This window comes from Malaya genurostris, chromosome 3 (assembly GCF_030247185.1).
Source record: "Malaya genurostris strain Urasoe2022 chromosome 3, Malgen_1.1, whole genome shotgun sequence".
NCBI lineage: Eukaryota > Metazoa > Arthropoda > Insecta > Diptera > Culicidae > Malaya > Malaya genurostris.
Window position 1 is genome coordinate 96,755,642 of NC_080572.1, and position 24,136 is coordinate 96,779,777.

General features: G+C 37.7%; 1 protein-coding gene across 4 annotated transcripts in view; it reads right to left on the reverse strand.

Annotated features, from left to right (window-relative positions):
• The window catches only part of LOC131437055 (nyctalopin-like), a 469,231-nt gene that overhangs the window by 421,468 nt on the left and 23,627 nt on the right, over positions 1 to 24,136 (reverse strand). For 2 of the 4 annotated variants that reach the window (XM_058606104.1, XM_058606105.1), the window contains exon 2: positions 17,690 to 18,086. The exons of 1 other annotated variant lie outside the window; for it this stretch is intronic. The gene's annotated coding sequence lies outside the window, so the exon portion shown is untranslated. Of the gene's footprint in view, positions 1 to 17,689; positions 18,087 to 18,149; positions 19,620 to 24,136 lie in introns of those variants that run through there. One more of the 4 variants, XM_058606106.1, reaches the window with a different exon arrangement.

Sequence of the window (24,136 nt, forward strand, 5' to 3'; positions counted from 1 at the left end):
TTTTGAGATGACACTAAATTTCGACGTTTCATGCAGCTTTAAGAGTTTCGGCATCAAAAAAAATTCAAGATCGAAAATTTTCAAACCTTAACCGCCGGACAGCACCCCTTACGCATGTCCGATTTATCTCAAATTTAGCATGAGGACATTTTTCGAGGTGCTTAAACTGAGTTGATCCCAAAATATTGGCACCCTTATATATATATATATATATATATATATATATATATATATATATATATATATATATATATATATATATATATATATATATATATATATATATATATATATATATATATATATATATATATATATATATATATATATATATATATATATATATATAGCTTTTAAACGAGCATAAGTTTGTTAAAATCGGTTCAGCCATCACAGACATTTTCCGATCTCGTCGAACTGAGTCGAATGGTATATAACACTATGGGTCTCCAAGGCTCCGTTCGAAAGTCAGGTTTTCCAGTAATTCTAATACCCTTCTATAGAGAAAAAAAAAGGCAAAAATCTCTGCTGAACAAATTCATAACTGAATCGCAAATGACAAATGATGACAGCGATATTTCCGATGCACGTAGGGTGGTCAATATAAACAACAATATTTCTTTCCACATTCCAAATAGTGATCGTAGCGACGAAAGGCTGTTTTAATTCCAGCTGGTATCATTCAGCACATCACTATTTGGATTAAACCAAGCAAAACGCTGCCCAGCATGAATTTGATTTTTTTAAACAACTGGAGCGCAGCATTTTACATATCTCGAACACACAGCAGGCAAAGCGTTTGAATGGAGCATTTGGATTGGCGTTGCGATAACCTGAGCTTATGTTGCTTCTGCGTATGACATTCAAGTAAAACTGGCTAATATTTTTAATGACTTTTTACTTACGTTTTTACTATCATTCAGGCCCGTGCGCAGGGGAGGGGGGGGGGGTTTGGGGGTTTTAACCCCCCCATGAAGAATTTTTTTTAAATTAAGTTTCATGAACAATGGAGTATTTATTATATTAAAGTGCAAATAACTTGACAATTCATACTACGTTTTCAGATTTTTTTTACAGTTTCAATATTGTGGATGACGCAACTTTCTTTTTCAAATTTTGGCGTCTTTCCCACTTTTTGTCAAGTGTTACTGAAAATGCAGTCATCGATGTTATGCATTTGTATAGTGCGTGCCCGAAGTACCGACTACCACCGCTCTCAATAACGCGCATCTTTTCTCTAGAGTAAAGTCCAATACTTACATGCAGGGGAACTATTTCTTTTATCGTTTTCACTAAAAATTGCCCCCCCCCCCCCTGTTTAATGATTGCTGCGCACGAGCCTGTCAGAATTCGTTTTACATTGTCAATATAGTGGACACCCACCTCTCCCCTTGAAACCTCCCCCCCCCCCCCCCCCCATGGATGATTCCTGCGCACGGGCCTGCTATCATTATAACTATTTTAAATCACAGCACTTGCAGCTTTCGTTGGTGATACTTCTTAACCACCACGGTATTGCTGAATAAATTTTGAATTTGCTGAATAAATTTAGCATTTTTACCAATTTTTTTAAAATATATAAAAATAGGTAAAAATATATAATAGAAAAATTTCCGAGGGCCGAGTGTCTTATACCAATCGATTCAACTCAACGAACTGAGCAAATGTCCGTATGTGTGGGTCTGTATGTGTGTTGTCAACAAAGAGGTCGAAATCTCAGAGATGACTGGACCGAGTTTGATCAAAATAGTCGCAAATGAAAGGTCTCTTCGTTACCCTTAACGCTATTGAATAGTTTTGAGATTTTTGAGTTATACGAAGTTTTATGTCAAAATTTTCAGTTTTTTGACAGTATCAGTCACATTTGACCTTGAAAACAGAATATGTTTCCAGACTTAGATTCCGCACGGTAATAGCTATCCAACAAGCCATAGATTGTTAGAATCCGTACATTTTTAACGGAGATATCGTTGTTTTTGTGTAAGCAACTTTTTCCCCTATTCCAGCAGTAGGAGTTTTGAGCATTGTATAACAAAGCAATGCTTGGGAGCAACGTGAAACACGATTTTTTATACTGTTACATACAAATGTTTCTGAGTACCAAAAAGACTGTGTACAGCATCCTTTTTCATGACATTTTACCTCGGACCAATTTTAGCAGACATTTTGAAACAACTGTAAACTATACAGCTTCTCAGGTGAATTTAACTGACTTCGGCTACACCAATTTTCGAATTCCGGTTCCAGCATCGAATCGTTTCTCAAAGCTCAATCGTTTTATCGAAAAAAAGCCAAATCGAATTTCAGAAGCGAAAATTCAAATTAAAATAAACGTAACAGATCGGCTGAAAAGTTCGTATCGTTTCTATGAGAGGGCGCCACTAGAATTAAATCCATACCATTTTCAGTTAGTACCAACCTTCAAAAGATACGTGTATAAATTTGACAGCTGTCTGATTATTAGTTTGTGAGATATTGCATTTTGAGTGAAGCTACTTTTGTTATTGTGAAAAAATGGAAAAAAAGGAATTTCGTGTGTTGATGAAACACTACTTTTTGATGAAAAAAAGTGCCGCCGATACCAAAAAATGGCTTGATGAGTGTTATCCAGACTCTGCACCGGGTGAAGCAACAATTCGTAAGTGGTTTGCAAAATTTCGTACTGGTCATATGAGCACCGAAGACGATGAACGCAGTGGACGTCCAAAAGAGGCTGTTACCGATGAAAACGTGAAAAAAATCCACAAAATGATTTTCAATGACCGTAAAGTGAAGTTGATCGAGATAGCTCACACCCTAAAGATATCAAAGGAACGTGTTGGACATATTATTCACGAATATTTGGATATGAGAAAGCTTTGTGCAAAATGGGTGCCGCGTGAGCTCACAATCGATCAAAAACAACAACGAATTGATGATTCTGAGCAGTGTTTGGAGCTGTTATATCGCTCCCTCATCCACCGTATTCTCCAGATTTGGCCCCCAGTGACTTTTTCCTGTTCTCAGACCTCAAGAGAATGCTCGCTGGTAAAAAATTTAGAAGCAATGAAGAGGTAATCGCTGAAACTGAGGCCTATATTTAGGCAAAGGACAAATCGTACTACAAAAATGGTATCGAAAAGTTGGAAGATCGCTATAATCGCTGTATCGCCTCTGATGGCAATTATGTTGAATAATAAAAACGAATTTTGGCAAAAAAATATGTGTTTCTATTAAACGACACGAACTTTTCAGCCGAACTGCTATAGTCCCATAGAAAATTAATTAATTTTATTAAATTCTGACTTCCGATTCTAGAATTACAGCATGATGAATTTTTAAAATTCAAACCGGTATAAAAGATGACAATCCCGAAAAGCTATTGCAATTTATTCGTCATATGGCTATATGAATCGGTTTGGGTTTTGCTGGTTCCTGAATACCGGCTCTGGAAGTACCTTAAATTACCGTAAACTCTAAAGTGGAACTTACTTCGACATATCATGGAATGTTTAATCGATTATCACACTTTTAGATTCAAATTTGATCCGATTTGCAGTTTCGATATTACAGAGTAATGAGAGATTGAAATCTCAAATTGCCGCCTAAAACGACGATCATTAAAATAATATCATGAAAACTGAAACACCGAAGACTATTCATGCAAAAAATACACGCGGATTGATTAAAAAAAATATCATCTCACTGTTGGATGGATTAAACACGTTTTTATAATTTAAATTACCCTACGCACACTGAACATTTTTAAAAAGTTTCACTTTCTGTTCATCGTCGAATTTATTCATCATGTTTTCTGCAAAGGGTTGAGATATAACGGCTATGAAAATTTGTTTCTCAAAAATCTTCTGCTCGAGAATCTTATCAGATGTATTCGAACTTTTTTCTTATATATCATCGAGAAGAATGTTCGCTAGGGAACTTTTCACAACTGATTTTTTGACATGTGAGATCAGTTCCAGTAAGAGTCGCATTTTCAAAAAATCAGTAGTGAACTTTTCATCAGTGAATTTTTCGATCGATGATTTTTTTTAATTTGAAAATCACTTGTGAAAAATTTCAGCCGCTATTTTCTAAATTTAAATTTTTTTTCCGAACATTGTAGATTTATGATGTAACAGTATTTATTAAAATTAAAAATATTACATGGGGTATGTTCCCTACGAACCGTTCATGCATTGCAAGATGAGCCCATTCCCAGTGTTGTTTGAGAAATTATTTGATAGTTTTGTTAAAATGATTAGTACAACACTTATTTGTAGGAATTGTCACTTTTGTACTATAGCCGATTGAAAAAAAATGGTAAAAGAACATTGGACCCTTTTCATAAAACAGTACTGCCAACCCCGAATAAGATTTTGTCCGAAACTCGTCATAAGAATACAAATGCCTGCGTTAATTTGTTACTAAAAATTTACACCTATTATTCACAGAACAAAATATTACAATATAGGGTAAGGGCTCCCTATTTCATCTCATTTGTGAGAACGTTGCCACAAAACCCCGATTTAGCCACTAAAATCACTATAACTTTTTCATATTACTGCTTCATTCGCCTTGCTCCACGTTGAGAATTGATTTACATTTCTTGAAAATTTAACCAATATTCATGGAACAGCTAAAAACACTTATGATGTGTTCACTACTCTGCTTCTAATTTCATCTCAATGGATTTTTATCCATCCTATCTTTGGTTCTATATTCGTACTATAAATTAGTAATGGCGACAGCAATCAAAACAAAATATTCCACTATTACACTCTCAGGTTAAAAATGTCAGAATTCTTCTTAAAAACGGCCTAATGCCAACTATGAGACAACACAAGATATTTTTAGAACCAGTTTGAAATCATTTCAACGTTTAAAAAAATTTTGGTCGTTTCCGTTACCTTTTGCTTTGTAATTTAAAATTTTATTGCAAAGTTAATTTGGTGAATTTTAAATGAAACCAAAAACGGAATTGTTACTATTTAGGCATTAGCCCTTCTTAAAACAAAATGCAGAGCCAGAGATGCCATTTATACAGATTTATCTGTATTGTATAGATTTTTGCGTTCGCATACTGATTTAAATCAATGTACAGATTTTATACAGATTTCCTAAATTTAATACAAATTTGTACAGGTTCATAAAAAGTGAGAAGTAAAAAATTAGACTTTTATCTCTGAGTATCTATTAGTATTTGATTGTAGTGATTCTTTTAAAGTGTATTAATTAACGGACAAATCACATGTTAAAGTGGAAATCTTTTATGCAGATAATTGATTATGATTAATACCATTTAATTAGTGAAAACAGATAGAGCAGATTACGACTTTCTATGCAAAGTAATACATATTTTCTATGAAAATATCTGGCATCTCTGTGCACAGCCGATGAAACACACACACATACTTCACAGTGTCATGTTGACGTATAGCGGAATGAAACCAGTGCTACTAGATTTGCCACAATAGTTATTTCATTAGTATTTAACACGCTATTTCTGGTAATATTCGCAGCCGAAACAGTTTTATTGAAATATTAATATCAATAATATAATTAAACTAATGTCACAAACATACTTTTTGATAATAATTTGAAGAAGAAAAACAATTTTTGTTTTGTAACATTATCAGATAACTTGGACACTTTGCGAAATCAAATGAGATGAAAACAAAGCGCAATCAAGTGAACTAAGCAGGATTACCAGATATACGGATTTTTCAGTATTCTACTCAAGTAGAATGGTGAAATTTACTGAATTTTATACGGATTTTTCAAAAAATTCTGATTTCATACAGATTTTTAAGGAAGTCTGTTTTCCATAATGTAATGATAGAGGAGCGTGATCAATCGGTTGGACAATCGGGCCGATTCCGGCCGACAAATCATTGAAAACATGCGCAAGTTGAACTCAGTAGAACTAATTAGCTCTTGAATTTCCAGAATGCACCCAAAGTTTGTAGTATATGTCATATTTTTTTACGATAATATCTCAGTCATTTGTTTCGAGATTGACATAATTCAACAACCTATCGATACGGAAACATTTAACTTAAACATTAGTGGCAACGTCGTTTCAGTATTTCAGTAGCGTACTTTTGAAAAATTGGTTTGAATTGACCTATGTTTTCACGAGCCAATCACAGCATTCAATAATGATGTCATCCTTTAGCCACTTTTGTCACTGGCTGCCTGTGAACGAAACATGTAGCTTATCTAGTGAATTGGTGACAAAACAGAGTTACATCCATTCGCTCGCTGGATTGTCACTTTTACGCGGTGTAAGGATGCCATTTATTCAGGCCTATTTGCGCACAAGCTTTACGTGGCCGATTGAGCCGATTTTTTAAATAAAAAATATTTTGAATTCGATGTCGTTGTCACCCTTTTTCTAGGGGGAGAGGAGCTTCCATTTCCCTCCTGCGAGGATTGAGGGGCACTTTGTTCGTGGCTCGTCTCGTCATCCATTGACGCATCGGTGGTTTTGTTGTTGATTTCCGTCTTCATTTCGTTTTCCTTGTTATTCGCAGTCTTGATCTCGTTGCTAGTTACTATAGAAGCGCCTTGTTGTACATTGGTTGCAGTTGCTTGTTGGTTAGATGGTGAAGGTGTTTTTGAAACAGGAGCACTGCATTCACTAGTTTCCGTTGTTGAGCGGTTGTTCTTGTTTTTGTTTGTTTTGTTTGTTTTCGCAGTTTCAGTGCAAGGTTTGCCGTAGTGTGCAGGTTGTACACAAAACTGACATGTAACCAGGGATTTTAAATTTAACATTGTCACACTCAACGCTGTGCACCTCGTTGATAACCGAAGCAAATGCAATTGCATCTTTTTTACGTTTGAACATAATGTACACACAGTTAGACGTCTTGTTGAATTGAATCTCACTTACATCATTAACGTTTAGATGCATTCGTTCCTTAAGCAAGATTTCAATTTCGGTTGCTGCTGGTCCAACTTTGCAGCGCTTGAAATCAATACAAACTGAATTTGGCCTTGTAGGCTAAGTTTCTGACTTTGTTAAATCGTATTTGCCCATTTCGTGCACTCTATTGTTCACTACACTGTATTGTCTTTGTTTCTGTTGTCTCGATCGTAAACGATTTGCGACTGTGTCGGATGAGATGCGAGCACGAACTGAAAGCATTACTTGAATGTTGTAACTTAAAAATGAATTGATTTGTCGATGAGGCCGTGCGTATACGGGAAACTCAAATTTCGAGCGAAACAGTGGCTTGCTAATGGATTCAGTTCGAAGTTGTGTTATAAAGATAATCATAGATACTTCTTTTTCATAAAAATGTGCAATTGACGATGATATCTTAGTAACTGAAGGCTCTAACTTCCTAAAATTAGCTTTAGTTAAATATCATTTAGTAGAAAAATCATGCCTTTTTCTTTTGAAATATATTCACGAAACCAATCAGCAGAAAAATGTAAAGTTATTAGAGGCCTAGGTCAAATTTTAGACACAAAACTCACTTTCTTGGAGCATTATAATACATTGGTCAATTAAGCAAATAGTATGTTAGGTTTCATTAAACGTTTCAGTTATAAATTTCAGGACTCTTACACAATAAAATTATTATATGCAACCTCTGCCAAATTTGGGATACTACAGCATTGTGTGGAACCCATGTTCTTCTGTACACGGAGAACTTATCGAATCTATCCAAAAACAATTTCTACTGTATGCGTTTCGCCGACGAAACTGGACTACATTTCCTCTTCCATCATATAAAGCGCGTTGTATGCTCATAAACTTACAAACACTCGAAAAACGCCGCAAAATTACAATGCTTTACTTTATCTACGATTATTGCTTTCACAACTAACATTTCATGCTCCTAGCCGCCTCTTAGAAGTCGTCAAATATTCTCGGAAAAAATATATAAGGCAATAATAATAATCCTGTTCATATTATGATGCGCTTTAGCAACGAAAACTGCCAAAAAATTGATCTAATTGTATCCAGAAAACAAATAAAAGAAGAATTGAGACCAAATCGTAGAAATAATGAATAGTAGATAAGAAACCTTTGTTACTTTTTTTTGTAAATTTGGAAAAATGCCTTCACATTTATTTACCTATTTTTTAAATTTAAATCTGTTAATGGAAAATTGCATTTTTATGTCACCATGATCGGTCGTGCATCGTACACAATCCTGTAATTTTTTCGTATTAAATAAAAATTCCTTCAAAAACAAAAAGAAAACAAACTTACAAAAATTACGCAACAATTGATATAAAAAAGATATTATAGATGTAAAATAAGTTATACGGATTTATACAGATTTTTTCTCCTCTGTCACCACTACAACACAAGATGGAATACGGAAATTCAGTGCGCACGATCTGGCATCGCTGGAACTAAGTAAAAAACTGTCATCTCATATTTTTGAAGACTTTTATTGCTTGTCGGGTAATTTTTGAAGTTTTTAATCGTCAACTAAACAAGTGGCAAGTGAACATTTCTAATTATGAAGTCATCCAGCATTCAACGTTGGTGTAATTGTACGAAATAGTGATCATGTTTTGAGACGAATCGATTAGTAATTCTTTCAATTGGATTAGAAATTCTTTCAATTGGAAAGTGTGACAATAACTTTTATAATCATTTTAATACATTTCACAGTTTAGTTCAGGTAGGTTGTAAAATATTATTCATGTTCTAAGTAATGCGGTGACGGGATGAGATGGAAATAGGAGCTCAGATGCAATAAGGAGCCGGTACCCTCGTTCTGAAAATATGTTCTAGCTTTCCAACCTTATTGCGAGCATCTCTAGTGCACCACATGCGGACAAGAAATGAAATGACTCTATAATAAAGGTAAACAGTTTTGCTTCCAGGTATTAACAGTAACACGCTTCCCCCAACGAGTTCCGACACGCCACGGCGGCATTGCCAGCCCCGAACCGGTCCAATGATCTTACTGTTGGAGGTTGTTGGTTTGGAGAACTGTTCCAGTTTTAGTGTTCCGTCGCTGCCTGACTGGGCATACCTTGATGACTGCCACTACCTAGCAGGGAGAGTAGGAGAGGGTAGGCAAGATTAGAGTGAAACTACATCATCACAATTTGTTAAATCGGTGTGGAAGGAGAGAATAACACTGATGCCGTCGCTTTCACTGCTGGTAGCAACACTCAACACCAACAACATGTGCCGAGTGAAGGATTTCCACCGGGGATTTCTCGCCTTATAAAATGAAAATAAAAGCACCAGCTCCATCGCCCTGGAATCCAGGGCTACCGCCTGGAGTTCAGCAGCCGTCAGTAGAAGAGTGCTGTTTATGTAGGAGGGAAGCATTTTCCCTCCGGTTTAACACAACGGAGCCGGAAGATGCTGTACATTTCGATTTGCATAATAATTAGAATGTATTCCTTGATGAGCTGTACGAAGAAAATGAATTACAGGCGTTCGCCGCTGAGCAGCAAAAGCAGTTTGCTTCGTAATACTCTGCTAAGCCATCAGCTGGATGGAAGGAAAATCCTACGCTTTGAAAAGATTAAATTGTGTGCCTGAATGACCGAATTCAGCTTCCGAATGAAAGGAACTGTCGACGGCTGTAACGAAACTCCGGAGGGAATATAAATTTAGCAGGTTGAGTTTCATGTGTACAAAACCTGTTTCCACACTTCAATTTCCTCCGAAACTCCGATGATAGATGGTGATGCCATCGGCTGTGACCGAATATTTGTCGATCAGAAAAATAGACACCCTACCCGGTCTGGCTCCGTAGGAATCATTTTCCATCCAAACCCAGCACAACCTAAAATATTCCCTGTCCAGAGACCTCCAGCCGCACTCGACTTAATTGATTGTCATATATAATTTTTCGCTTTTTATCCCACATCAGCAGCTTCAGATTCATTTCCCAGAGATAAACATAAAACCTTCTGAAGTGCCTCCCTCGTCATTTGTCACTGCTCCGGTGCTCCGGGGTTCCTGGGCAGTTCTGTCTAACGATCTGCCACTTGACCAGCAGCCAGAGCAGAACGGAGCAGACCGATACGGCAACTGAGTAGTCCGGTCTGCCGGTCTGTCCCCGGGACCCGTTTCTCGGTCGTCGATTCGGCTTCTTTGTCGGATGGTTCTGCCCTCCGTTTCGTGTTGCTCTGGTAGGGATGAAAAAAAAAGGTGCTACGAGTGTTTCAAAACATGAACCCACTGTCGGAGGAGGGGTGGAAGAGAAGGGCACCATCTCATGCCCTTTCCGAGTGACATATGGGCATGGAGAATTATTAATATGAAACAAACGTGAAGTGGCTTGTTGTGCCCCCTGAGGGGGGATGCTTTTTCATGTTTCAGTTTTCACGAAGCACGAACCATTCCGAGACAGTTGTGATGAACAACTTTTCGATGCGTGAGTGTGTATTGAGTGTTTGTAAATAAAATGTAAACTTTGTGCCTGTCTAGGATTTCAATTTTTGGTTCGCATTTTTTTTTTGTTTTGTGCTGCGGATGAGAGTTTAGCTAGTATTTCACCAGACCAATTTGCATTGCAGATAAGAGTAAACCATCTGGGTTTGGTCTTCAAACATTACATAAAAACGATGTCACAACTAAAAGGGATTCACTAGTCCCTGGTGTGTTGGATATTTGAATTGTAAAAATCAAGTCACCAAATGGTGGTTTGAATGGAAAACAAACAAAAAATACGACATTTCGAGTACATCATATTAGGGTTTAAAATTTTCCTTCTCATGGGATGAAATAAATTTTACAGTAATGAGAATGCAAACAAATCAAGCAACTGTCATACTTGTTTTTTAGCTGTTCAACTGTTTAACGATAATATGTCATGAAAGCTGTAAGAAGCTTATTTTCAATATGACGGTACACTTTACAAGGTAATTGAAGAGCTGAATTCGTTCTCCTCCTATAACACATTTTCCGATTATTAAATATAATCGTTAATTTCATGTCAAATGCACATTTTAAGTTGTATGTAAAATACAACAATAATTCACAATTGTAGGGAAACATGTTTCCAACGTCCCGGGTTGACGGTTCAATGCACAGGACGCTGGTCTTACAAGCCAGTAATCGTATGTTCGAGCCCCGACCTGGAAGGATTCTTAGTGTCAGTAGGATCCATAGTACCTAGCCATGCAATGATTCTGTACGCTAAGAATCGGCTGCGAAGTCTGTTGAAACAGAAAGGCCAAATTCCACAAAAGGAATGTAATACAACGACTTTGCTTTTATGTGTCCAACGGGTGATGCTAATCAAGCCGACATATCGTCGTACTATATTAGCTAAATTTGTGCTTTGTTTTTTATAACCCGCTATGTGAGGGGAATAAGAATGATGTATAGGAAATAATAAATTATTCTAAATGCTGAAGCTAAATTCTTCTTGGGTCAGTTGCCTTTTAAAGTTTATTGTTTACAAACCGTTTAAAAACAAAAAACTACAGAGAAAAGTCTTATGAGGGTGCTCGAACTGTTCACGTAGCACTACACAACTAAAGACTGTCCCAGAAAGTATGGACGCATTTTGATTTCGCTGTAAATAATTCACAAGTGTTAGATATTCAAATTTTATTCGATATACTGATAATATTAGGCTACAGCAACAGAGTATTATTCTCAACATTTGCTACTTAGCCATTGTAGACTAGCTGGCGCACCTTCTTGCACCTTCTTACGAACGTTCCTCATTTAATTCCGTACAGACTTCTTGACGACAAGTTTTGACACTTTTTTCCAATCTTTTTCGAACTGTTGAATGATTTTGGGTGCCGATACATGTTTCCTAAGATGTGCCTTCGTTAATGCCCAAAATTCCTCAATTGGTCGAAGTTGTGGGCAATTTGGTGGATTCATGTCTTTTGGGACGAAAGTGACATTTTTGGTAGTATACCCAAACCTCAGTTTACGAACACTTTTTTACGGTACCTCTTTTTACGTAACTCTTTTTACGAACCAAATCCCAAATAACATAATCTTTTTTTACAAAAAAAAATCCCAAATAACGTAAACTTTTTTTACGAACCAACTTCGTAAAAAGAGGTTTTTGCATCCAATGAAAACAATTTCCGGCTCCATGGAAATTACTACAATATGGGTATTTTCGGAACGGGATTGATGAGTAGATGACGGAAAACGATATTTGAAGTGGTTCGGAAATCCAAGATGGCATCTTCCGGTTCTTTGATATAGCTTAAAAAAATATTTACAATATGGGTATTTTCGGAACGGGTTCGATGAGTATATATCGGGAAATTATGTTTGAAAACGCTTTAAAAATCAAAATGGTGAGTACAGTTGTATCGGTATTCTTGGACGATCATTACAATATGATTATATATCGTTGGAAAAAAGTTATGCTTCTGACAAAGGTGTTTCCTGCTAATCATTATTGTTTGAATATTGTACTATATTTTCGAAATGACACTATAGTTATATTGTATGCTTTCAATATTTTATTGAAAACTGGAAGTCTAAATCTAATATTTGGAAGCAACCACAAACATTAAAATTTGGTTTCAAATCAATGACCGTGTTCTTCATTTTTTTTTATTTTCAGTGTTACACTTATAATTTCAATTGTTTTAGTGTACGAGATAAAGTCGAAAAAAGTACTGTTACTCTCATCACGACACATTGGTTTTTATTTAAACTTGTCAGAATCTCATGTCAACTGGCCCGTCGGAATATGATTTAACATTTTGTAAGTCATTGAGAAAAATGGATATTATTTGGCTCAAGCGGTAAGAGTCAGTTAGACAATCATATGACCCTGAATTTCTAACATTTATGAGCAATTCCAGAAATAAATAACAGATAAACTGGCAGGATCGAGTTTCTCCGAATCGGATGAAGCAATGTACACCTTTTCAGTATGGCAATCTCTTCTTCCTGATAAAGGAACCTTTTCGACTCAATATTAATTTTTAGAATGTCTAAATTTAAAACCGAAACTAACCACTTCAAACATCGTTTTCCGTCATCTACTCATCAATCCTTTTCCAAAAAACTCACATTGTAAGGGTTTTTAAGGAATATCGACAAACCGGAAGTCGCCATCTTGGATTCCCGAACTTCTTCAAACATCGTTTTCCGTCATCTACTCATCAATTCCGGTTCAAAAATACCCACATTGTAAGGATTTTTAGAAATATTGATAGACCGGAAGTCGCCATCTTGGTTTTCCGAATTACTTCAAACATCGTTTTCCGTCATCTACTCATCAATTCCGGTTCGAAAATACCCACATTGTAAGGGTTTTTAGGAATATTGATGGACCGCAAGTCGCCATATTGGATTTCCGAACTACTTCAAACATCGTTTTCCGTCATCTACTCATCAATTCTGGTTCAAAAATACCCACATTGTAAGGGTTTTTAGGAATATTGATAAACCGAAAGTGGTCATCTACTCATCAATTCCGATTCGAAAATACCCATATTGTAAGGGTTTCTAGGAATATTGATGGATCGGAAGTCGCCATCTTGGATTTCCGAACTACTTCAAACATCGTTTTCCGTCATCTACTCATCAATCCTTTTCCGAAAAAACCCACATTGTAAGGGTTTTTACGGAATATCGACAAACCGGAAGTCGCCATCTTGGATTTCCGAACTACTTCAAACATCGTTTTCCGTCATCTACTCATCAATTCCGGTTCGGAAGTACCCACATTGTAAGGGTTTTTAGGAATATTGATAAACCGGAACTCGCCATCTTGGATTTCCGAACTACTTCAAACATCGTTTCCGTCATCTACTCATCAATTCCAGTTCGAAAGTACCCACATAGTAAGAGTTTTTATGAATATTGATAAACCGGAAGTCGCCAACTTGGATTTCCGAACTACTTCAAACATCGTTGTCCTTCATCTACTCACCAATTCCGGTTCAAAAATACCCACATTGTAAGGGTTTTTAGGAATATTGATAAACCGGAAGTCGTCATCTACTCATCAATTCCGGTTCGAAAATACCCACATTGTAAGGGTTTTTAGGAATATTGATAAACCGGAAGTCGCCATCTTGGATTTCCGAAATACTTCAACCATCGTTTTCCGTCATCTACTCATCAATTCCAGTTAGAAAGTACCCACATTGTAAGGGTTTTTAGGAATATTGATAAACCGGAAGTCGCCATCTTGGATTTCCAAAGTACTTCAAACATCGTTTTCCGTCATTTACTCATCAATTCCGCTTCGAAAATACCCACATTGTAAGGGTTTATAGGAATATTGATGGACCGGAAGTCGCCATCTTGGATTTCCGAACTACTTCAAACATCGTTTTCCGTCATCTACTCATCAATATTTTTCCGAAAAAACCCACATTGTAAGGGTTTTTACGGAATATCGACAAACCGGAAGTCGCCATCTTGGATTTCCGAACTACTTCAAACATCGTTTTCCGTCATTTACTCATCAATTCCGCTTCGAAAATACCCACATTGTAAGGGTTTCTTGGAATATCGACAAACCGGAAGTCGCCATCTTGGATTTCCGAACTACTTCAAACATCGTTTTCCGTCATCTACTCATCAATTCCAGTTCGAAAGTACCCACATAGTAAGGGTTTTTATGAATATTGATAAACCGGAAGTCGCCAACTTGGATTTCCGAACTACTTCAAACATCGTTTTCCTTCATCTACTCACCAATTCCGGTTCAAAAATACCCACATTGTAAGGGTTTTTATGAATATTGATAAACCGGAAGTCGCCAACTTGGATTTCCGAACTACTTCAAACATCGTTTTCCTTCATCTACTCACCAATTCCGGTTCAAAAATACCCACATTGTAAGGGTTTTTAGGAATATCGACAAACCGGAAGTCGCCATCTTGGGTTTCCGAACTACTTCAAACATCGTTTTCCTTCATCTACTCACCAATTCAGGTTCAAAAATACTCACATTGTAAGTGTTTTTAGGAATATTGATAAACCGGAAGTCGCCATCTTGGATTTCCGAACTACTTCAAACATCGTTTTCCGTCATCTACTCATCAATTCCGGTTCAAAAATACCCACATTGTAAGGGCTTTTAAGGCATATCGACAAACCGGAAGTCGCCATCTTGGATTTTGAACCGACCCCAAACATCATTCTCTTGCACCCACTTATCACATCCGTTCCGAAAATGGCTATGTGATTGGGGGTTTCTACATTTATTACACAGAACTTTTTTTACGAAGTAAATTCCAGATAACGTAAACTTTTTTTACGAACCAAATCCCAAATAACGTAAACTTTTTTCACGAACTACCTCCATTTACCAACCCCCGTTTAGTTCGTAAATGGAGGTTTCGCTGTATACCATTCTACCGTTGATTTCAAGTAGAGGCAAGTAGCAAGATCTTGCCAGAAGAAAACAGGATCTTCTTGGCTTCGAATCATGGGTTTTTGTAAACATTCCTTGATAAACATAGAAGTCGTTTTTGTAAACATTCCTTGATGTATATTGCGCTGTTCATTGAAGCAGTGATGATGAAGGGTTTCGAAATCTCACCGCAACTACAAATTGCTTGCCATACCATAGCTTTCTTACCAAATTTTTCGACTTTAATCGATGTCTCGGACTGGTTTAACACTTGCCCGTCTCGAACCGCATAATATTGTGGTCCCGGCAAGGATTTCTAATCGACTTTAACGTAGGTTTCGTCGTCCATGATTATGCAGTTCAAATTTCCACCAAGAATCGTATTGTACATCTTTCGAACCCTCGGCCTGATCGATGCTTCTTGTTTCGGACTACCTTTTGGTTGTTTCTGCTTCTTATAGGTTCGAAGATTCAAACGTTCTTTAGCACGAAGAACATTCGACTTCGAAGTGCCCACTTTTTTGGCTACATTCCGAACTGAAACCTCCTTCTTTTGCTCGAACGCCTTCAGTATACGTTTATCTAACTGAGGGTTAGCAGGACCTTTTTTCGACCCGTTTTCGGTTTATCCTCAAAGGTGTTATCCTCACCGAACTTTCTGATTGCATTTCGCACGGCTTTTTCACTTACTCCTTCCATTTTTGCTATCTTTCTCAGTGACAGTTCGTGTTCTATACACCATTTGTACACAATTTTCCGACGTTGTTCTGCTGAAAGTCCACGCATTTCGAAACAAACTAATGAAAACGAATAAACAACTGCACAAGTGGTTAGAGAAGAGTGTAAACAACAGGACGCAGCCATAAAAATTGACAGATTCTGAACCATTGCGAAATGGAAGCGGTTTTTGGTTGCGTCCATACCTTCTGGGACAGTCTTTACGATATTCTTTCAAAATTGAGTAACAATCTATGCCTCTAGTGACTGAGATGATCTAAGTTTGATTCTTCGTCAACATCAACACCCGCATTCTAGTGAATCCTACTATGAAATCCATAGGTAATGATGTTTAATATAAATTAAACATTAAACATTCACTGAACGAATCAAACCATCTTCTAAACCTTTCTAAGGTTTTTCACAAACTCTCATAAACCAATTTTAGCTCTCTAAGAAGAAAATCAAATACTCATTGCAAACGGTGGACAAGGTCAAAGTCGACAGCTTTTTAAATTTTGATAATCCTTTTGAAATCAATACCAAGATTACAACACAAGTATTGTCTCAAGATGACATTATTGAGACAAATTATGATGAAATTAGGACAATCATTAGCCCACTCAAAAACATGAAGGCTCCTAAGAATTTTTCATAATTTTATTAAACATGTTACCTAATATTTCTTTTGCAATCATATTATGCAAACTTATTTTGAAATTTAATAGAAATCCAGTAAAAGCATCCGTTCGATGTGCTGTTTGTTGATAACAACTAAGAAATGGTTTCTGATCCATTAAAAATTGCTGCCAAACTCTTGCAATTGTTGAACGAAACGTGGTATGTTGGCCCCATCTCCAATGGATTGTGTACCATAAAACCTGTGTGGGACAATACGATGTTTCAAAACTTTTACTGAACTTCTCACTTAAACACAAAATGGAGTATTGCCTCCAACTTTTCATTTGCTTAATCAGGAAAATCATGATATACTAAGATTAGGTCTGGTAAATTTTTTCCCTGATTTGCACTAAAATTCCCGACCTTTTCCCGGTTTTTCCGATTTTCCCGGTCACTTGCCACCCTGGTTTAACAATATTGTGTATGCAAAACTCTCACCAATTATAATGAAATAACTCCAAACGAATAACCTACTTATGAGTTTACATTTTGACAAACCCCAGGCTCAGGTAGGAGAACTGTTGGGTAGTCATAAACACATAAATAACCGTTTAAACTAGGAATTTTTCGTTTGGATCCTTTCAAAAAACTTATCCGTTTGTGAATGATCCGTTTATGACGCTGTTATTAGCTGCAATTATCGTCTAGTTCGTTCGTTCCACAGTTTTCAACCCTAATATCGTCATCCCGCAGAAGTGAACCGATTTCCATCTAATTTATTAGTACAAAACAAACACCGCACAAAGCACATTTCGCCGCTTGAGTGGTTTCGCTAGTTTGATGGAGCCCAACCGCGTGGAAAGTCTTTCTCCCACTGGTACGGGAGCCAGCATGGTCGCGTGTCGATCGAGCATAAACCGTCACTCAACGCTACATGAAAATTACGTACACTATAAAACATTTTATAGCAGCACACAAAAGGAATGACTTCACTAGAAGTTAAAGGATTCGGTCCCGTCACCCTAACATTGTTTCCTATCCCATATGGTGGCTACCGATGATTGAATATGGCAGTAAAATCTTACCTCGGCGAGTTTTCCCAGCAGTTACGTCATGCCGACCAGGGGTGACCTCGAGCAAGAAACGCTATGCTATATTGTCCAACCTCATTTACATCAATTAGATGCTTCGGACCGAACTGTGACATCGACCCCCGACGCACACACACAGGCACACCAACACACACGATCACTGGCAACTTTGTGCTACTTTTGATGGTAAATCACATTAAAAACACTTTGCCGGTCTCGTCTCGTTTCCAGAAACCGTCCACCGGCCGTGAACACACCACAATTAATTTTACTGACGCCAATTATCCAATCATTCACTTCCAACAGCACAGAAACGTCACCGTCTTGGTCTCGGTCTTGGTCGTCCTGATTTTGCCGCGGTCGTTCGGTTGGTTGCAGGTTTCGACTCCGTCTGTAAATAGCGAAGCAGTAGGGAAAAAAAAGTTAATTTAATAAAAAAATTCAATTTTCGTACCTTCTTCGCTGTTAAGCTCACTTTTTGCCTCGTGCTGTTTGCTGCTTCCGCTGAAGGCTATTGATGCTATTTGCAAACAAACCCCTTTCTGCCGACCCGAAAGCTAAGACCGGGGCTTACGAGGAAAGAGACACCGACCGACCGCAGTAACGGAAAAGCACCCGAACTTTCATATTCTACCAACTAGACGACGACGACGACGCCAAAGGGAAACTGGGTGTGTGTGTGTATGAGAAAGGTTGTGCAGCGAAAGTTCAAACGGCCCTTTCGGGTGCGATCCAAACGAGCTGCCATAGTTTTGTTCAGTGTTCAAGAAGGATCAAACAAAAAAAACAGGTCGATTTGATCTCCCATAAATCTGAGCCCCGTTTTGAAAAGATATTTCGGATCTTCGATGCAGAAAAGGGTAGGACATTTTTCAACCCGATGGAGCAGCTTGGTTTTTGACAAAACCGTGACCATGCCTCTTCATGCCAAAACCAGTTTATTTAAGAACAATATCGGCATCGTTTCAATATTAAAAATGGTATTATCACGAAGGGTAAAATTTCTTTCGCCTAAACAATACACCCACTTGATTTATTACATATATTCTTGGTTTCCATTCACTTTTCATTCGGTCGTGATGGAGCTGTTCGAAATCCGAAATCACTTAACCTTGCGACCCCGTGAAATTTTCTTTTCCTTCATTTTCCAGCCAACATTTGCAACAATTTCCATTCCCTTGAACCGAGACTCGACTTCGCTAAACGAAAACGTGCATTTACCGAACGCCACTTCACGTTCCCTTGGCGTTGCTGGTGAAGAGGATTGGGGGTGGCGAAATATCGCATGTAAGGTACCACAACCGAGAAGATCCGGAAGGAACAACAATAACTGCTTACAAGCAGCAGCAGCAGCAGCAGAAGCAGTAGCAGGAGTGAAGGAAACTTGCCGTGCGTTCGAAAGCTGTTGCACACGTCCCGTCCCGGTTGGCTTCGGTTGCCGAAATGCCGGAACCAGAAGTAGTAGGAATAAATTTTCTAAAAATTACCACAATTGATCACGTACGAACATGAATCTAAGGCCGCGGGTTCTACCGCCTCATCGCCGCTGCCGCCACCACCATGACTGGCTGGCTTTGAACCACGAACGTATTCAGGTTCGCCTTTGTTCGCTCGAGAATTCTCTTCTTAGTAGTAAATCGCTGCATGAGCTTTTCATTCCGTTCACGGTGCGGCGAGGTGTGGTGAGGATTGCTGAGAGCAGGAACTATTTGGTGGAAATGCGACAATGCTTGTTGCGATCCATTGTTGAACATGGATGCAAATATGGTTCGCTGGTTGTACGAAACGAAGCACTTTTTTATATACTCGTTGGCACGGGCACTTATCGGGTCAGCAAAGAAGGTCACATGAGTGCGAAACTTGCTACTAATGCAGCTGATATTTATGTTTATATATCCCTCATGCTCACTTTCTCGATGTTGCATCAGCTTCCGTTAATGCCGATAAACTTGTAAGTCAGGAAAATAGTGCGGTTAGAATCAGAAGGTGAAGCACTCAACTCTTGAGTTAGTTATCGTATCATAGAAGGACTCTTAACATAATTTATGCATAGGGTTGCCACTTGCACGGGCATACAAGCAGTGTTGGTGATTGCCGGAAATTTAACAGAAGCTGCTCGATATTTATCTATATTGTATACAACATTTTCAATCCGGTAGAAGATACTACAAGAACTCGAGTCTCTCAATGCATGAACTGCTAGAGAATTTTTCTACATTTCTTCGCTCCACTTCATATTCTGAGTATTTCACGGCCCTTAAAAAAATTACAGTCTAACAATGATTGGTGCTGTGTGGAATTTACCAAGAGAGAATCGCAAGTTGGCAATTATCCCAGAAAATCGAATCGATGATTCGACTTGATGATTCTCATACTAGGTTGCAATATTTCAAAACCCTTGTGTGGAACATTCACATACATTTTCGTAGACACAACCAGTACCGTAGTGAGTGTGAGGCGATTGCCTCGGGCGCCAACAGCCAGGGGGTGCTAAATCATTATGGAATTGCAATAAACCTGTTTTAATCCACCTAGTGGTGTAATGATGCCTTTCTCAAATTACTCAAAACATCATAAATATTACAGTAGAATTCTCTAAAACAACTGTTCATGGAATAGAAATAGGAAAGTTTGTTCGGACCTAATCTAACAAACTCTACAAATCCTGTTTATCATGTAGTTCCGGAACCGGAAGTAGTATCTACAACAAATTTAGGAATTCCGTATGAAACTGTAAGACTTTTTTTAAGTTTGTGAAAATCGATTTGGTTATCTTGAAGAAAAGTGAGTGAAACCCTTTTGCAGCTTTTAATCACCTTTGGAACAGTTTTGAACCTAGTTAAACCTAGACTTACTATCTCATGCTTTATTTCGTTTAAACCAATTAGACAAAATGTAACAAACGAAGCGAATTTGCGTTTCTGTTATTTCTGCATATGTAAATCAAGCTAAACAGCATGAATCAGCAGCATAAAACATGTAGTAGGATTATTACTTTTGTTATTATTATTTGTTTATTTGTTAAAATAATCCATCTGACAATTAAAAGTCTTAATGAATAACACGAAGTACAACGAACCAACTTATAAAAAGGACACACTTAATAATTTCTGTGAAAACTTGTGCGTCGGTTCACCATATTCAAAGAGATGCTCAACTTTGGAAAATGCACGTATACATGCTGTCATTGGTTCATGTTGTCCGAAAGTAGTACGATGAAATCTTGGTTGAAGTAGACTCGTCGAGCGTAGAGATCGCTGAGAAGCACGGAAGTCAAGAAGAGATAACAATTTTGGTGAATCAATATCGCTATTGTCTAGTTTAGCCACAAGTAACGCTTGTTGCATCTTTCTTCGTCGCTCTAATTCCAGGCCAATCAGACGACAGCGGTCAGGGTACGGTGGTAAATCCAGAGGGTTTTGCCATGGGAGGTGCCGCAGAGCCAACCGGACGAATCTCTTCTGTACACGTTCTATTCGTAAGTTCCAAACGAGTTGGTACGGGCTCCAAACCAAACATGCATTTTCGAGTAATGGACGCACCAACGAACAGTATAGCGCTTTTAGACAGTACGGGTCTTTGAAGTCTCGGCTAATTTTTGCTATGAAGCCGAGTTGTCGTGTTGCTTTGGAAATCAAAGTTGATCGGTGTTGGTTAAAGGTAAGCTTAGCATCCAGCAAAACGCCGAGGTCATTGACAACGTCGACTCTTCCAAGAGTTTATTCATCGATTTGATAGTCGAATATTATGCGCGATGAAATGTTATAACTTGACATTTCACAGTACTAATAATTAAAAAGTTCCTTCTACACCAGCCAACGAAAATATTTAAAAGTTCCTGGAGACGAACACAATCTTCAATAGACCGAACTGCCAGATACAGCTTCAGGTCATCAGCGTAAACCAGTTTGCATTCAACGCCAAGTAGTAAAGTAGCGTCGTTAAAGAACAGCACAAACAATAGTGGACCTAGGTTACTACCCTGAGGAACACCAGATTTATTCGTGAAAGGAGAAGAAATACACGAGCCTTGCTGCACACGTAGCACTCTGTCGCATACTAAATAAGAGCTCAGCCATTTAACAAACATTCTCGAAGGGTCCAGTCGGGATAATTTTGTTACAAGTATTTCATGCACTATTCGATCAAACGCTGCTTTCAGATCAGTATAAATTGCATCAATTTGAGATTTTTCTTCCATCCGAGTGATACAGGTGGATGTAAAATCCAACAGGTTCGTGTTCACCGATCGTCCAGGCATAAAACCATGCTGATCAGTACGTACGATGTACGTTTTAGATTTGGAAAGTACGACAGTGCTAACTACCAATTCAAAAAGCTTCGACGCTGCTGGCAAAATGGTTATACCGCGACCTATTGAATATCACACACAAAGGATCAGTCAAGACGTGGACGCATCGACTATAAACTACTGCTGGAATACCATCAGGTCCAGTAGAGTATGACTTTTTCAACCTTTTTGCAGCGGTGACGATCATTGACATCATTACACAACCGACACGGTAATACTTCCATATTGGCTGTGAAAATTGAATATTTTTTCAAATAAATTTGAATTCAATGACATTCGTTTATTCTATCAATCGCACTTATCATAGAATAGCTAAAATTTTATTCATCCGCAGCACCGTCTTTTACCAATATCACACACAAGTAGCAGACATCCGTCACCGTTTCGATTCTTTAATAGCGTGTACGAAATAGAACAAAGCACGCATCATTTGTTTTGTGTTTTCTTCTTCTTTCGGTGTTTTACATATTGTCTTTCTATATGGCGATTTGAAAATTTTGACACTCATCGCACTGTAACTGCGGAACCGGAAGTCGGATCTGGATTAAATTACACAGTATTTTTAAAGATAATATTAGCTTCAATTCAAATCATGATTTGTGAAAATCGGTTCAAGCATCGCAGGGAAAACGAAGTGAGTTCTATTTTTGGAGTTATCCTTCACCACTTTCGGTGCTTCCGGAACATGAAAAGGGGGAACCAGTGGTACCTAATTAAGTTTTTATGCTCACAAACAAACAAGCTCTGCAAACTAGAATAATTTATCAGACATTTTTATGAGATTTGTACCTGTTTTTGACCATCGTTTGTGAAAAACTACTAATGAAATTGGTAATTTTCCATTTATCACGCTTTAGTTCCGGAACCGGAAGTCTGATCCGAATGAAAAGTTCTAGAAATTTTTAGGAAACTATAAAACCTTTCATTTGAATCTTAGTTTATAAAAATCGGTTGTGCCGTTTCAGAGAAAAATGAGTGCACACTTTCTCTCTAATTTTCACATATTACCATGTAACTCCGGAACCGAAAGTCGGATCCAAATAATATCAGGATATGGGACTGTTAGTTAGTTTTATTTGAATCTAAGTTTATGAAAATCGGTCCGGCCATTTCTGAAAAAAGTGAGTGCATATTTTTTTCATTTTTTGGAACATATCATCCTATATCTCCGAAACCGGAAGTCGGATCGGAATGAAATTCAAAAGCAGGCTATGGGACAATGAGACCTTTCATTTGAATCTTAGTTTGTGAAAATCGGTTCAGCCGTCTTCGAGAAAAGTGAGTGAATATTTTTGTTACATACATACACACATACACACACGGACGGACACACACAGACATTTGCTCAGTTCGTCGAGCTATGACATTCGGCCCTCCGGGCCTCGGTTAAAAAGTCGGTTTTCACAGTGATTGCATAGCCTTTCTATATAAGAAAGGCAAAAATATGCAATTATTTTATGAAAAATTTATTTCATGGGGTTTTTTTTCGGGAAAACTATTTAAACTAGATTAAGTTTCAGATTAGTACTAAACTGCCACAAAAATCCGATGAGATGCCGCCATAATCATTATCGTTCATAAACATGAAAATGCAATTACACAGTCATTTAAAATACAGAACCGCCATTTAGCGACGACCTTAACAATTATTTTCCATGAGCAAGAGACGCTTTCTTCTTGATTGTGGTTGTGAACTTGGACCTACCAAAGATCTAATTCTCAGAGAGTAAACCTGCAAACCCCTTTAAAAGCAAAGTTAGATTTTCTGAAAGGTTCCCTGAAAGAGATTACCATTACCGAAAATTAACTATTATTCAAATGTGCAAGTGCGCAGATATCTGTATTACTGTTCACTGAACTGATATTGCACGTTTTGACGTAGGACTACTCTTTTAATTCTATATAGGAATGCGAAACAGTGATCAGGTCGCATCGAATCGAAGAGATAAAACTATATATTTCAGATAATTGATTGTCGAAACTTGAATAAATAACGAACAATGTATAACTTTCCATCTTTACCAAGCCGTAAATAAGACGAGAATTTCGTATGCATATTTCATCTCTTTGCAGTTCGCGTAGAATGGACGCGATCATTTAAACTGACCCTCTTCACACAATCGAAATTG